Source organism: Salmo salar, chromosome ssa01 (genome assembly GCF_905237065.1).
Source record: "Salmo salar chromosome ssa01, Ssal_v3.1, whole genome shotgun sequence".
NCBI lineage: Eukaryota > Metazoa > Chordata > Actinopteri > Salmoniformes > Salmonidae > Salmo > Salmo salar.
This window is the reverse complement of record NC_059442.1, coordinates 77197688-77215708: the sequence shown is the minus strand read 5'-3', so window position 1 is coordinate 77215708 and position 18021 is coordinate 77197688. Positions and strand designations below refer to the sequence as shown.

Below are 18021 nucleotides of genomic sequence, written 5' to 3'. Positions count from 1 at the left end.
CTTTCTCTCTCTCTCTTTCACTTCCCATCTCTCTTTCTCTCTTACATCTCTATCTCCCTTACATCTCTCTCTATCCTCGCCCTCTCTCACATCTCGTTCTCTCTCACTTACCTCTCTCTCTCTCTCTCTTTCACTTCCCAACTCTTTCCCTCTCTCTCTCTCTCTTTCATTCCCATCTCCCTCTCTCTCTCTCTCTCTCTCTCTCTCTCTTTCCCTTCCCATCTCTCTCTCTTACATCTCTTTCTCCCTTACATCTCTCTCTCTCTCTCACACACATTTCACTCTCTCAAATACCTCTCTCTCTCTCGACAGTGTAAGTCAGCTGTACTGAGTGGTGATTAGCAGACACACAGAGTAAAGGTGAAAGTGCTGCCACCCCTGTCATCTCCTCTTACAATGATATATAAACCTCTGTTACAGATAGTGTCCGGTGTGTGTGTGTGTGTGTGTATGTGTGTGTGTACTGAAGTCCTGTCATATTCTCTCTCAGTGATCTACACACCTCTAGTTGCCATACCACACAAAGCTTCAAGTTCCTCGGCGTGCACATCACTGACAACCTGAAATGGTCCATCCACACAGACAGTATGGTGAAGAAGGCGCTACAGCACCTCTTCAACCTCAGGAAGCTGAAGAAAAATGTGTCTTGGGCCCTAAGACCCTCATGAACTTCTATAGATGCACCATTGAGAGCATCCTGTCGGCTATATCACCGCCTGGTATGGCACACACACCCACTCACACACACACACACACACACACACACACACACACACACACACACACACACACACACACACACACACACACACACACACACACACACACACACACACACACACACACTGATGGATTGATTCTACCTTGATAGACAACAATGTGCTTGTTTCTTAATTAGAGAGGGAGAGAGCTGTATAAAATCACACATTTTACACCAACACGTTATTGATCAGCATCACGTGAACACAACATTATAATGTAGATTATTACTATTCTCTGAGCACTGACTGCCACTGCACTTTGACCCTCTTACGGCCCAGCTACACCACACGAGTGAAATCCATGTCTGTGAGACTTGCGTGATACGGAGTTGATAGGCTTACTATAGTCAATGTTACCTGCTACATCGGCGCGTGAGTAAAGCGTAGACGTTGTGCGGCTGTTGTAGCAGCAACCTAAAATTAGGTTCGGATCTATTTTTCTCGGATCCACTCACGTAAACACCATACAAAGTGCCTAAAATAATTGGTACAAATCCTATTTCAACACTTAAAAACATATTCACTCAGCTTCATAGTATGAAAATGTAATAGAAACATTAATAACAATAGTATGCTACATCTATACAATAGCAGTAGGCCTACCTGTTTGTAAAACAAATATATAAATGCAGCTGTAGTCTTCCAAGTTCATAATTGGAGGTGGGTTGTTATACTGTATCTATAGTATCAATGCTTTTTATAAACGTTTAAACATTCAAACCAGCTGATGAACAGAAAGTCAATTGCAGATGATGGTCTACCTTGTATCATCTTTCGAGGCAGAGGATGCAGTAGAGTAGACCCCTCCTCCAACCCTCCTTGAAAGATATTCTGATTTGACAGGACAGGTCAAAGTTGGCAAAATGGATGACACCCGTTTGATCATCAAAGTTGAGAAGCACGCTTTGCTGTATGACCCCACTAATCCCCAATACAAGAAGACTGTCCAAAGAAAAAGCATGGAATGCTGTAGCATCTGTCCTCGGAGAACCAGATATGTTTTGTCAGAGATACTGTATATAATGACCAGATGATCTTGTCTCCGCTCTAACCATGGGAGTCGTTGTTCCAAAGGCGGGAAGGCAGGCGGTCTGCTTATCGGCCTGCTTATCAGTCTGCTTATCGTTGCATTCCCGAGTGGACCCTCTCACTTTGCCTCTTCCTCTCTGGTTTTGTCAACAAAATTAAGTGTTGTGCACTTGTTCTGCAAAGTACAGACAACTAGCCAGCTATGGTTACATTGTTGATTAATGAACAAGGTTAATTATTTGACTGCAGATGGTGGTAGAATTTTTACTCAACTTTATTTTTGATGTAATGAGAAATATGGCTGTTGTCATATAGGCTACCCATATTGGAACCAAAGTCAATAGATTCCATGCAGAAGAGACCGAGTGCAACTGATTCCGTCTCTGGAAAGTACTATGCTGACGTCCTGTTCACAGTTTGCACACCCATAATCTGTCTCTCTGTCATGCTCTCTCTCCCCCATCTCTCTCACACCTTCTCTCTCTCTCTCTCTCTCTTTCGTGAGCCATAGTTAGTGTTATCAACTTACTTGTTCTGGTGCTTGGAGCCCTGGAGGTGAGCATGGTACTGTTCAATGGAGTTCAACGCCACACTACATACACTGCAGGAGTAACTGCTGCGGAGACCTGATGAGAGAAAAACACACAGACATCATCATTATTATTATCATTGTTGTCGTTATTATAATTATCATCAGAATCGTCATCATCGTAATCATCCTCATCATCGTAATCATGATCGCCATCATCTTAATCATCATCATCGTCATCATGATCATTATCATCTTAATCATTATCATCATCTTAATCATCATCATCATTGTCACCATGATCATCATCATTTTAATCATCATCATCATTGTCATCATGATCATCATCATCTTAATCATCATCATCATCTTAATCATCATCATCATTGTCATCATGATCATCATCATCATCTTAATCATCCTCATCATCATCTGAATCCTCATCATCAGTGTCATCGTGATCATCTTAATCATCATCTTAATCATGATCACCATCATCTTAATCATCATGATCATCATCATCTTAATCATCATCATCATAGTCATCATGATCATCATCATCTTAATCATCATCATCATCATTGTCACCATGATCATCATCATCTTAATCATCATCACCATTGTCATCATCATCACCATCATCTTAATCATCATGATCATCATCATCTTAATCATCATCATTATTGTCATCATGATCATCATCATCTTAATCATCATCATCATCATCATTGTCACCATGATCATCATCATCTTAATCAACATCATCATCATCATCATCTTAATCTTAATCATCATCATTGTCATCATGATCATCATCTTAATCATCATCATCGCCATCAACATCATTGTCATCATGATCATCATCTTAATCATCATCGCAATCAACATCAGTATCATCACCATCACTATCATCATCATTGTAAAGCATATCTAATGTAAAAAGACAAGCCTACTGTATGCTAAAAAACATATTTCCAGTGAATTACAGCTGACTCCAATGCAGAGTTACTTGAGAAAATGACTGTGGTGTAATTACTGTGGTGTTTGCAGTAAGACTTGATGATACTATACTAGTCATTAACAGAGAGCGAGAGGCATTTATAGATCAAGATTGCTGCTGTCTGCTTTCTTCCTATGTGTATGCCAGAGTGTGTGTGTTTTAGTGTGTGTGTGTGTGTGTGTGTGTGTGTGTGTGTGTGTGTGTGTGTGTGTGTGTGTGTGTGTGTGTGTGTGTGTGTGTGTGTGTGTGTGTGAATGTGTGTACTTACAAGCAATGCAGATATATTACTGAGATTTTTGTGGGATGGAAGGATAGAAGAATGGAGGGGAGCCAGGCGTGTGCAGCGCTGCTGAGATGGGTGTGTTTGTGTGTGTGTGTGTGTGTGTGCGTGTGTGTGTGTGTGTGTGTGTGTGTGTGTGTGTGTGTGTGTGTGTGTGTGTGAGTGTGATTAGATGAACGGCGCAGTAACAGATGTGAGCTAATTAGACGGTTTGCAGGTGGTCGAGAATGAAGGACCAAAAATAGACAGAGGAAGAAGAAATGAAAATGAGAGAAAAAAGGAAAGAAAAAGAAGAGGGGTTAGATAGAGATGGGGGAGGGAGGGAGAGAGAGAAAGCGAGATGGAGAGAGACAGGGGAGAGAGAGAGTGAAGGGTGAGGGGGAAAAATGAAAGAGAGGAGAGAGAGATAGAGAGAGGGAGAACAAGAGGAAAATAAAAGGCAGTGATTCAGAAAAAGGAGAGAGGGAAAGAGAAAGAGAGAGAGAGTAGGCTAGTCTCATGTTGAGAGAGCTCATGGGGCCCTGTCACGCCCTGACCGTAGAGAGCCTTTTTATTTCTCTATTTGGTTAGGTCAGGGTGTGATTTGGGTGGGCATTCTAGATTATATATTTCTATGTTGGCCTGATATGGTTCCCAATCTTTCGTTGTCTCTGATTGGGGATCATATTTAGGCAGCCTTTTCCCACTGGGTTTTTGTGGGATCTTGTTTTTGTATAGCTGCTTTGAAGCCTGCAGAACTTTATGTTTGTTTTTGTATTTTCTTTGTTTTGTCGGTGTTCATCTAATAAAGTGAAAGATGTACAAGTACCAAGCTGCACCTTGGTCTCCTTCATACGACGAAGGTAACAGGCCCGATTCAGACTTAGGAAATGTACGCCTTTCCTACCGCTGACTTGTCTATGCACTTCTCAGTATTTGGTATTCAGACTTACCTTAATCAGGTGTGGCTACCATGCACGATCTGAATAGATTTCATTCAACTGCAGAAAACCATCCCACTTGCTGGCTAACAGATTTTCTTGTGGATGGAGTTTTAATTAAAGAGGGTTTTCAGTACATTTATCTTAAGCCATCCCTTCAAATACGGTGTACCTTTTTAGTTAGAAATTTGTCTACAGGCTCACTAGAATATTAGGGATCAGAAAGCCATCTAAATCCAGTGCCTTCAGAAAGTATTGACACCCCTTGACTTTTTCCACATTTAAAATGGGTTAAATTCATATTTTTTGGTCACTGGCCTACACACAATATCCCATAATGTCAAAGTGGAATTATGTTTTTATTTTTTTTATTTTACAAATGGAAAAGCTGAAATGTCTTGAGTCAATAAATATTCAACCCATTTGTTATGGCAAGCCTAAATAAGCTGAGGAGTAAAAATGTGCTTAACAGGTCACATAATAAGTTGCATGGACTCACTCTGTGTGCAATAAAAGTCTTTAACATGATTTTTGAATGACTACTTTATCTCCGTACCCCCTACACTTAGTCGAGCAGTGAATTTCAAAAACAGAATCAATTACAAAGACTATGGAGTTTTTCAAATGCCTTGGAAAGAAGAGCACCTATTCATAAAAAAACAGTCAATATCCCTTTGAGCATGGTGAAGTTATTAATGACACTTTGGATCGTGAATCAATACACTCAGTCACAACAAAGATACAGGTGTCCTTTCTAATTCAGTTGTCAGAGGAAGGGCGGCAGGTAGCATAGCGGTTAAGAGGTTGGGCCAGTAACCAAACATTGGCTGTTTCGAATCCCCTAGGTGAAAAATCTGTCAATGTGTCCTAATTGCTCCTGTAAATCGCTCTGGATAAGAGTGCCGGCTAAATGACAAAAATGAAACTGGTCAGGGACTTCACCATGATTTCACCATTTCACCAATTTTAAAGCAGTTACAGAGTTTAATTGCTCTGATAAGAGAAAACTGAGGATGGAACAGCAACATTGTAGTTACTCTGCAATACTAACCTAATTGACAGAGTGAAAAGAAGGAAGCCTGTACACAATACAAATATTCCAAAACATCGTTTTTGCAACAAAGCACTAAAGTAATACTGCAAAGCAATTCACTTTTTGTCTTGAATGCAATGTGTTATGTCTGGGGCAAATCCAAAACAACACATTATCGAGTACCACTCTAAATAGTTTCAAGTATAGTGGCGGCTGCATCATGCTATGGGTATGCTTGTAATCGTTAAGGACTGGGGAGTTTTTCAGGAAAAAAAATGGAATGGAAAGCACAGGCAAAATCCTAGAGGAAAACCTGGTTCAGTCTGCTTTCCACCAGACACTGGTAGATGAGTTCACCTTTTAACCTAAAACACAAGGCCAAATCTACACTGGAGTTGCTTACCAAGAAGACAGTGAATGCTCCTGAGTTACAGTTGTGACTTAAATCTACTTGAAAATCTACGGCAAAACCTGAAAATGGTTGTCTAGCAATGATCAACAACCGATTTGACAGAGATTGCTCCGGGCATGTGCACCGGGCATATGCTGACTAACTGGCAGGTGTCTTCACTGACATTTTCAACATGTCCCTGATTGAGTCTGCAATACCAACATGTTTCAAGCAGACCACCATAGTCCCTGTGCCCAAGAGCACGAATGACTGTAGCCATGAAGTGACCCGTAGCACTCACGTCTGTAGCCATGAAGTGCTTTGAAAGGCAGGTAATGGCTCACATCAAAACCATTATCAAAGAAACCCTAGACCCACTCCAATTTGCATACCACCAAAACAGATCCACAGATGATGCAATCTCTATTACACCCCACACTGCCCTTTCCCACCTGGACAAAAGGAACACCTATGTGAGAACACGATAGTACCCTCAAAACTCATCACTAAGCTAAGACTCCTGGGACTAAACACCTCCCTCTGCAACTGGATCCTGGACTTCCTGACAGGCCGCCCCCAGGTGGTGAAGGTAGGTAGCAACACATCTGCCACCCTGATCCTCAACACTGAAGCCCCTCAGCGGTGCGTGCTCAGTTCCCTCCTGTACTCCCTGTTCACCCACAACTGCATGGCCAGGCACGACTCCAACACCATCATTAAGTTTGCAGACGATATAACAGTGGTAGGCCTGATCACCGACAACGACAAGACAGCCTATAGGGAGTAGGTCAGAGACCTGGCCAGGTGGTGCCAGAATAACAACCTATCCCTCAACGTAACCAAGACTAAGGAGATTATTGGGGACTACAGGAAAAGGAGGACCGAGCACGCCCCCATTCTCATCGACGGGGCGGTAGTGGAGCAGGTTGAGAGCTTCAAGTTCATTGGTGTCCACATCACCAACAAACTAGAATGGTACAAACACACCAAGACAGTCGTGAAGAGGGCACGACAAAGCCTATTCCCCCTCAGGAAACTAAAAAGATTTGGCATGGGTCCTCAAAAGGTTCTACAGCTGCAACATCGAGAGCATCCTGACTGGATGCATCACTGCCTGGTACGGCAATTGCTCGGCCTCCGACCGCAAGGTACTACAGAGGTTAATGCGCACGGCCCAGTACATCACTGGGGCTAAGCTGCCTGCCATCCAGGACCTCTACACCAGGCGGTGTCAGAGGAAGGCCCTAAAAATTGTGAAAGACCCCAGCCACCCCAGTCATAGACTGTTCTCTCTACTACCACATGGCAAGCGGTACCGAAGTGCCACGTCTAGGAAAAAAGGCTTCAGTTTTTATCCCCAAGCCATAAGACTCCTGAACAGGTAATCAAATGGCTACCCGGACTATTTGCATTGTGTGCCCCCCCCCCCCCTCAACCCCTCTTTTACGCTGCTGCTACAGTCCCGTGTGGCTCAGTTGGTAGAGCACTTAACAAAGAGCTGTGCATTGTAACGGCAGTGTTGTGGGTTCAATTCCCACAGGGGACCAGTACGGGAAAAAAATGAATGGAATGTATGCATTCACTACTGTAAGTCGCTCTGGATAAGAGCTTCTGCTAAATGACTAAAATGTCAAATGTAACTATATGCGTAGTAACTTTAACTATATATTCATGTACATACTACCTCAATCAGCCTGACTAACCAGTGCCTGTATATAGCCTCGCTACTGTTATTTTTCACTGTCTTTTTTACAGTTGTTTTTATTTCTTTACTTACCTATTGCTCACCTAATATCTTTTTTGCACTGTTGGTTAGAGCCTCTAAGTAAGCATTTCACTGTAAGGTCTACACCTGTTGTATTCGGCGCACGTGACAAATACACTTTGATTTGATATTGGATAATTCTTGAAAATATAATGGGCAAATGTTGCACAATCCAGTTGTGGAACGCTCTTAGAGACTTACCCAGAAAGACTCCCAGCTGTAATATCTGTCAAATGTGCTTCTACTCATTATGTAAATTAGATATTTCTGTATTTAATTTTCAATACATTTGCAAACATTTCTAAAAACACGTTTTCTATTTATCATTATGTGGTATTGTGTGTAGATGGGTGAGAAAACATACATTTAAACAATTTTAAATTCAGGCTGTAAGAACAAAATGTGGAATAAGTCAAGGGGTATGAATACTTTCTGCATATTCGTCTCCATTTTACCAACAATTGGTAGATTTAAAAATGATCTGATCTTGTAGATTATTTAGGTTTAGGAAAGTATTTATGAATCACAAAAAACAGATTTGCAGAGCCTTTATGCAAGAAAGAAAGAAAACTGTGGTTTGATTCATTCTGAAAATTGCCACCATCAGTTCTTCAACCCATGGTAACATTGGAAAATAAGTGTACATTGAATTATACTAAACAGAAATATAAATGCAACATGTCAAGTGTTGGTCTCATGTTTCATGAGCTGAAATAAAAGATCCCCGAAAAGCTTATTTCTCTCAAAATTGGTGAACAAATCTGTTTACATCCCTGTTAGTGAGCATTTCTCCTTTGCCAAGATAGTCCATCCACCTGACAGCTGTGGCATATCAAGAAGCTGATTAAACAGCATGATCATTATACAGGGGCACCTTGTGCTTGGGACAATACAAAGCCACAACTATAATGTGCAGTTTTGTCACAAAACACAAAGCCACAGATGTCTCAAGTTTTGAGGGAGTGTACAACTGGCATGCTGACTGCAGGAACGTCCACCAGAAATGTTGCCAGAGAATGTGTTAATTATTCTAACATAAGCCGCCTCCAACGTCGTTTTAGAGAATTTGGCAGTACGTCCAACCGGATTCACAACAGCAGACTGTGTGTAACCACGCCAGCCCAGGACTTCTACATCTGGCATCTTCCCCTGCGGGATCATCTGAGACCAGCCACCCGGACAGCCCCCCCCTCCAAAAGATTTAGATGCACTATTGTAAAGTGGTTGTTCCACTGGATATCATAAGGTGAATGCACCAATTTGTAAGTCGCTCTGGATAAGAGCGTCTGCTAAATGACTTAAATGTTAAATGTAAATGTTTCAGCATGATAATCTACGGCCCCATATTGCAAGGATATGTACACAATTCCCTTGAAGCTGAAATTGTCCCAGTTTTTCCATGGCCTGCATACTCACCAGACATGTCACCCATTGAGCATGTTTGGGATACTCTGGATCGACGTGTGTGACAGCAAGTTCCAGTTCCCGCCAATATCTAGCAACTTGCACAGTCATTGAAGAGGAGTGGCACAACATTCCACAGGCCACAATCAACAGCCTGATCAACTCTATGTGAAGGAGATGTGTCGCGCTGCATGAGGCAAATGGTGGTCACACCAGATACTGACTGGTTTTCTGATCCATGCCCCTACTTTTATTTAAGGTATCTTTGACCAACAGATGCAAATCTGTATTCCCAGTCATGTGAAATCCATAGATTAGGGCCTAATTCATTTTATATGAACTGTAACTCAGAAAAATCTTTTCCATGTTGTGTTTATGTTTTTGATCAGTGTATAATAGGGAGAATAGTGTACAATAGTAGGCTATACCCTCATCTATTGCCCGTACTAACCATTGAACTGTATGATGACAAGGCCAAATATTGCGCCATGTGTTGGGTTCAAACTGCTACAGCTTGGTCTGCGCTCTGCTCCATAACGATTCAATTAGCCTATATATATTTGATATATTATCAACTGTTACTAATGATCCTTAGCAGCAACCACACGGCCGTTACGCCGTTTACAGAGGAAGCAAATTAAGGTAAGCAAAACTGTGCAATTAAATGGAATGATAATGTAGGCTATACCAAAGGAACTAACAATAAATTGTGGTTGAATTGCATGCTATTCTTATGCTAAAGTTCTAGGTCAGAATACATATAGAGAGGAAGTGCACAAAAAGGGAATTACGTTCCATTTACGCATGCTTAACTCCGGTCGGGCTCAAGGTGAGCTGGCTGTAACATCTATAGAACACTGCATGCATCCAGAAAACTGAGGCAGTAGTAAGGGGTGTGCCGAGTACCCTGAAAAAATCCAGGTAGAATCAGGAATTCCCCAGGGCAGCTGTCTACGTCCCTTACTTGAGTAAAGCCAGTGTGTCTATGTATGCGGATGACTCAACACTATACACGTCAGCTACCACAACGACTGAAATGACTGCAACACTTAACAAAGAGCTGTGCATTGTATTTGGGACAAATCATTCACTAAACCCTTTAAACATCAACTAAATATTGTAATGAATAATGTGGTAATTGAGCAAGTTGAGGAGACTAAACTGCTTGGAGTAACCCTGGATTGTAAACTGTCATGGTCAAAACATATTAATACAACAATAGCTAAGATGGGGAGAAGTCTGTCCATAATAAAGCGCTGTTCTGTATTCTTAACAGCACTATCAACAAGGCAGGTCCTACAGTAGTCCATGTCCTACCTTGACTACTGTTCAGTCGTGTGGTCAGGTGCCACAAAGAGGGAATTAAGAAAATTGCAATGGTCTCAGAACAGGGCAGCACAGCTGGCCCTTGGATGTACACAGAGAGTTAATATTAATAATATACTTGTCAATCTCTCCTGGCTCAAAGTGGAGGAGATATTCTCTTCATAACTTCTTGTATTTGTGAGAGGTATTGACATGTGTAATGCACCAAGCTGTCTGTTTGAACTACTGGCACACAGCTCAAAATCAAATCAAATGTATTTGTCACATACACATGGTTAGCAGGTGTTAATGCAAGTGTAGCGAAATGCTTGTGCTTCTAGTTCCGACCATGCAGTAATATCTAACAAGTAATATAACCTAACAATTTCACAACTTCCTTATACACACAAGTGTAAAGGAATGAATAAGAATATGTACATAAAAATATATAAATGAGTGATGGCCGAACCGCATAGGCAAGATGCAGTAGATGGTATAGAGTACAGTATATACATATGAGATAAGTAATGTAGGGTATGTAAACATTATATAAAGTGGCATTGTTTAAAGTGGCTAGTGATACATTACATCAAGATGGCAAGATGCAGTAGATGGTATAGAGTACAGTATATACATACGAGATGAGTAATGTAGGGTATGAAAACATTATATGAAGTGGCATTGTTTAAAGTGGCTAGTGATACATTACATCAAGATAGCAAGATGCAGTAGATGGTATGGCGTACAGTATATACATATGAGATGAGTAATGAAGGGTATGAAAACCTTATATAAAGTGGCTAGTGATACATTTAATTACATCAAGATTGCAAGATGCAGCAGATAGTATAGCGTACAGTATATACATATGAGATGAGTAATGTAGGGTATGTAAACATTATATAATATAAAGTGGCTAGTGATAAATTGATTATGTTCATTTTTCCATTATTAATGTGGCTGGAGTTGAGTCAGTATGTTGGCAGCAGCCACTCAATGTTAGTGATGGCTGTTTAATAGTCTGATGGCCTTGAGATAGAAGCTGTTTTTCAGCCTCTCGGTCCCCGCTTTGATGCACCTGTACTGACCTCATCTTCTGGATGATAGCGGGGTGAACAGGCAGTGGCTCGGGTGGTTGTTGTCCTTGATGACCTTTTTGGCCTTCCTGTGACATCGGGTGGTGTAGGTGTCCTGGAGGGCAGGTCGTTTTTCCCCGGTGATGCGTTGTGCAGACCACACTACTCTCTGGAGAGCCTTCCGGTTATGGGCGGAGCAGCTGCCATACCAGGCGGTGATACAGCCCGACAGGATGCTCTCGATTGTGCATCTGTAAAAGTTTGTGAGTGTTATTGGTGACAAGCCGAATTTCTTCAGCCTCCTGAGGTTGAAGAGGCGCTGCTGCGCCTTCTTCACCACGCTGTCTGTGTGGGTGGACCATTTCAGTTTGTCTCTGATGTGTACGCCGAGGAACTTAAAACTCTCCACCCTCTCCACCACTGTCCCGTCAATTTAGATAGGGGGCTGCTCCCTCTGCTGTTTCCTGAAGTCCACGATCATCTCCTTTGTTTTGTTGACATTGAGTGTGAGGTTATTTTCCTGACACCACACTCCGAGGGTCCTCACCTCCTCCCTGTAGGCCGTCTCGTCGTTGTTGGTAATCAAGCCTACCACTGTAGTGTCGTCTGCAAACTTGAGGATTGAGTTGGATGCGTGCATGGCCACGCAGTCGTAGGTGAACAGGGAGTACAGGAGAGGGCTGAGAACGCACCCTTGTGGGGACCCAGTGTTGAGGATCAGCGGGGTGGAGATGTTGTTACCTACCCTCACCACCTGGTGGCGGCCCGTCAGGAAGTCCAGAACCCAGTTGCACAGGGCGGGTCGAGACCCAGGGTCTCGAGCTTAATGACGAGTTTGGAGGGTACTATGGTGTTAAATGCTGAGCTGTAATCGATGAACAGAATTCTTACATAGGTATTCCTCTTGTCCAGATGGGTTAGGGCAGTGTACAGTGTGATGGCAATTGCGTCGTCTGTGGACCTATTGGATCGGTAAGCAAATTGGAGTGGTTCTAGGGTGTCAGGTAGGGTGGAGGTGATATGGTCCTTGACTAGTCTCTCAAAGCACTTCATGATGACGGAAGTGAGTGCTACAGGGCAGTAGTCATTTAGCTCAGTTACCTTAGCTTTCTTGGGAACAGGAACAATGGTGGCCCTCTTGAAGCATGTGGGGACAGCAGACTGGGATAAGGATTGATTGAATATGTCTGTAAACACACCAGCCAGCTGGTCTGCGTCTGCTCTGGTCGGACACCTATGCATACCCAACAAGACATGCCAGGCCCCTACTCTTCTACCACATATCCACAACACAAAATCCATGTGTACATATGTGTATAGTGCGTATGTTATCGTGTTTGTATGCATGTGTCTGTGCCTATGTTTGTGTTGCTTCACAGACCCCACTGTTCCATTAGGTGAATTTTATTCAGAATTTTTAATCAAATTTTACTGCTCGCATTAGTTACTTGATGTGGAATAGAGTTCCATGTAGTTATGGCTCTATGTAGTACTGAGTTCTGGACCTAATCATGTGAGCAGTAAAATTTGATTTAAAATTCTGAATAAAATCCACCTTATGGAACAGCGGGGTCTGTGAAGCAACACGAACATAGGCACAGACACATGCATACAAACACACAATAACATACGCACTATACACACACGTACACGTGGATTTTGTGTTGTGGATATGTGGTAGAAGAGTAGGAGCCTGAGGGCACACACTTAATATGTTGTGAAATCGGTTGTGAATGTATTGTAAAGTTAAATAAAAAATGAACTGCCTTAATTTAGCTGGACCCCAGGAAAAGTAGCTGCTGTCTTGGCAGCAGCTAATGGAGATTCATAATAAATACAAATAAATACAAATACAAAATTAGTATGGTAATGGATACCTGGATTTTTGCTGTCGTGGGCCTTTAACCCTCAAACTACCAACATATTTTACATACAGTATATGGATTACCAACTGGGATCAATTTGACCCAAAGAATAAACTATTTGAAGAAACAATAGTAATAGCAAAATATTATCCAACACATTCACATATTCAGAAAATAATTGGTTGGAGGTCTTTTACCATCCCTGCAGTCATTGTGGTTGTGTGTGTTTGTGTGTGTGTCTGTGTGCCAGTATGCTCATTTCTCTACTTTCATTACTGTCTGTGAGATTTATGAGTTGGTGATGTGCTCCATGACCCTTTGACCTTTCGAGGCAGTAATTGGCAAAGTAAGTTGGAAGATGAAGTACTAGCTAATATACACCAGTGGAGAGACAGGTCACTGCTGGGATGAGGCCAGGACTGTATAATGTACTATATCACAGCCCACAAACACAAACACACACTTAATTTTCCTTTCTGAAGCTACGGGTGGGCAATGTAAAAGAGTTGAATGTGTGGCTTATTGTGGGCACGGCTTTCAGTTTGTTATTTTTGCCCACCCGTGAAAGTGAATTCCAGTTAATGTGGTCTATTCGTTATTTAAAAAAAAACTTGTACACTGCCAGCATCTGTAATGAGATATAAGGTTACTATGTTAAGGTAGCAAATGCTTGGTTATGATTTTGTGGCTACTAAATGTGAAAGTCTTGTGAAAAGAATATGTTTGGAAATATTATTTCAAGTTATTGAACCAATTAAATTTCTTGATTTACAGGGAATTTACGTAATTGCTTGTAACTCAATTGAAGAAATGTGGATAGGTAATTCCAAATAAAAAAATGACACTTGGAACAAGATTCAAAAATTGTTCGTATTTACATGAAATATTAGTTTGTATTTGATATTTAATGGGTTGTCACGTCCTGACCAGCAGAGGGCGTATTGCTTAGTCTTGGTCAGGATGTGGCAGGTGGTTTGTTTGTTTAATGTTGTGTTGGTGATTGGGACTTCCAATTGAAGGCAGGTGTGTATAGTTGCCTTTGATTGGAAGTCCTATATAGGTGTGTGTGTTTGTCTTTGGGGTTGTGGGGAATTGTTCTTGCACTGCGTTTTTGGATAGCCTGCAAAACTGTTGTTGATCGTGAGTACCGTTTATTGTTTTGTTTTTCCCTGTGGATGCTTTTCATTTTCTAATTAAAAGAATGAGTATCCACATACCCGCTGCGCCTTGGTCCTTCTCTATCCAGTATGACATTTTCAGCAACAAGTACGACATATTCTGTGACATGGGTATAATAGGTTGCAACTTGAAATATAGGTTTGGTAATAATGAAATAAAACAGTTGTCATTAAATCCTATATTTGGTTTAAACAAATATAGTATTTTTCAACTGAGAATACCTAACTTATTTACCTGTAACCAGTTCAAGTAATGTTTTTAGGTTGATCCAAAGAGGATTTTTTTTTTTACAGTTCATGGATGCAAGGACTGGCCATCCATGATATCAATATTATAACCATGTTTTGAGGCTACACAGGGTTTGTTAACATCTACATTATTTACAAACAGTGGAGTAAAACAAACTTCTATTTTGGGTTCTGATAGGGTACGACACTTGAACTAAGCTCCTGAGGCATTTATAACTTGTATTCTTCAATTATCAATGGGTACACTGTATGTCATAAATGTATTAGTGCAAAAATGGGTGTAGCAACTAAGGATTCTAGCTAAACATGATATTATGCATCATCAGTGAGGCAGACCATATATCTGTATCTGACAAGACATTATTTTTTTTTTAAATAATATGAATGTTCTTGACAGGGCTGAGTGTGTACTGGGAGTCACTTTTCCCAAATAATTAAAGATAAAAGCTAAGAACTTTGATGGTCCCTGTTGAGGGAAATGGCTCTTTACAATTTACACACATGCACAAACACACACACACACACTTAAGGCTGTTTCTATGCTTTCAGATAATCCTCAGCCACTGTCAGCTGAACTCTCATCTCCTCCACAAAGCTCCTTACGCGAGCTGAAGCTTGTCACACACATACACGCACACACAGGCACACACACGCACAGACACACACACACACACTTAATTTCCCTTTCTAAAGCTATCAAAGACGTCATTGAGAATGGCGAGAAAATTATGTTTGTACTTAAGGGTTGATGGTGTATGTGTCTGTGTGGTGACAGATGATTGGTGTCATCCTCCTTTGTTCCTCCTCAGCTTATGAGCACACATTACAGTATTTTGCGATTGCTTACACACTTGTTGCGGAATTTGGCTCATTGTGTCAAAACTCTACACACAAGCCAAATAAGACACAACACATGGAGATAAACATCTCACTTCTGTCAAAATGAAACTCTGCAATCAAAACCTAACAATCCTTTTTCAAAGTGGCATTTTTGCAACAACATGATACACACATGCACCATTTGAATGACTCTTTCAAAGCAGCAACATGCTGATGTACTTTATACAAAACACTGCTGTCTTTAGTATGTTGTATACCTTTTTAATTTTCTCATACAGGCTTCTGTGAAAGATTGTTACAGTACAGTACATCTACTCACATTTCAATGAACACAAAACTAGAAAGGCTTCAGAAAAGGTTTTTACAACAACAAAAAAGCACAAAGAAAAGTAGATTTACAGTCCAGTAATCAAACAATATGTTACTGTAAACTCACAGAAACAAAAATGATTACAGTAAAATGACAGTGCAATGGTAAACAAAAAATAGTATTGTAAGGGATTGTAAAGGATGGGGTGGATGGTTTATGGATCCTGCCTTCTGTTAGGGTCTGGCCACATCACCTCATCCACATCACAAGCAATGTCATCCATGGCTAGGCAATGGGAAAAATATCGCCTTGCGTGCCTTATCCAACCCTGGACTGACCCCACTTCTGTCTCCGCATGCCTCTTCCATTGCTTGCAGAGGAGGCAGGCGGGTGGGTTGGGTCAGACACATTCAGTCAAAACTACAAGCTACAGGTAAGGCAGGTGCCCCCACAGACAACTACCTCCCCCCAACCCCAGAATGGGGGCACCTGCCTAGGTCACATACTGCTTTGTCTGAATGTATCTATGCAGTGCCAATAGGACACAATCTATTGCCACTATTGTATTACAGTATAGTACAGTGACACTTACTTGCACATAGTCATAGCGAAGGTCTTTGACTCTAACGCTGTTCCTCTCAAATGGAACCCTGTACAGCTGCTTCATCGTAAGTTGGTGTTGATGCAAGATGCGGCAGTGTTGACATACTGACACAGTTGATATTATTAAATGTTGTGTGATCTGCCATGATTTGCTCTCGTAATTGATGTAGGCGGATGGTGTTGTTTGCCAACACTAGATTGACAATGGCCAGTTCCTGTTCATGGATGAACAGACGTGGCGTTCCACCCTCAGGTCATCTGGCAGTTCTGTAGAAAATGCTAGAATGTGATGTCATTGCCTAGGTTCTTTTTTATATACAGTGCTTCGCAAAAGTATTCATCCCCCTTGGTGTTTTTCCTATTTTGTTGCATTACAACCTGTAATTTAAATGGATTTTTATTTAGATTTCATGTAATGGACATACACAAAATAGTCCAAATTGGTGAAGTGAAATGGAAAAAATAACTTGTTTAAAAAAATTCAAAGAAATACAAAAAATGAAAAGTGGTGCATGCATATGTATTCACCCCCTTTGCTATGAAGCCCCTAAATAAGATCTGGTGCAACCAATTACCTTCAGAAGTCACATAATTAGTTAAATAAAGTCCACCTGTGTGCAATCTAAGTGTCACATAATCTGTGACATGATCTCAGTATATATACACCCGTTCTGAAAGGCCCCAGAGTCTACAACACCACTAAGCATGTGGCACCACCAAGCAAGTGGCACCATGAAGACCAAGGAGCTCTCCAGACAGTTCAGGGACAAAGTTGTGGAGAAGTAAAGATCAGGGTTGGGTTATAAAAAAATATCCGAAACTTTGAACATCCCACAGAGCACCATTAAATCTATTATAAAAATGTTAAAGAATATGGCACCACAACAAACCTGCCAAGAGAGGGCTGCCCACCAAAACTCACGGACCAGACAAGGAGGGCATTAATCTGAGAGGCAACAAAGAGACCAAAGATAACCCGGAGATAACAGCAGAGATTGGAGTATCTGTCCATAGAACCACTTTAAGCCATACACTCCACAGAGCTGGGCTTTACAGAAGAGTGTCCAGAAAAAAGCCATTGCTTAAAGAAAAAAATTAACAAACATGTTTGGTGTTTGCCAAAAGGCATGTGGGAGACTCCCCAAACATATAGAAGGAGGTAGTCTGGTCAGATGAGACTAAAATGTAGCTTTTTGGCCATCAAGGAAAACGCTATATCTGGCGCAAACCCAACACCTCTCATCACACCGAGAATACCATCCCCAGCATGGTGGTGGCAGAATCATGCTGTGGGGGTGTTTTTCATCGGCAGGGACTGGAAAACTGGTCAGAATTGAAGGAATGATGGATGGCGCTAAATACAGGGAAATTCTTGAGGTGAAACCTGTTTCAGTCTTCCAGAGATTTGAGACTGGGACAGAGGTTCACCTTCCAGCAGTACAATGACGCTTAGCATAATGCTAATGCAACACTCAAATGGTTT

The 18021-nt window shown here is 41.4% G+C and overlaps 1 pseudogene; it reads right to left on the bottom strand.

Moving 5' to 3' along the window:
* LOC106612973 (zinc finger matrin-type protein 4-like) overlaps positions 1–18021 on the bottom strand; it is a 145154-nt pseudogene that overhangs the window by 18181 nt on the left and 108952 nt on the right.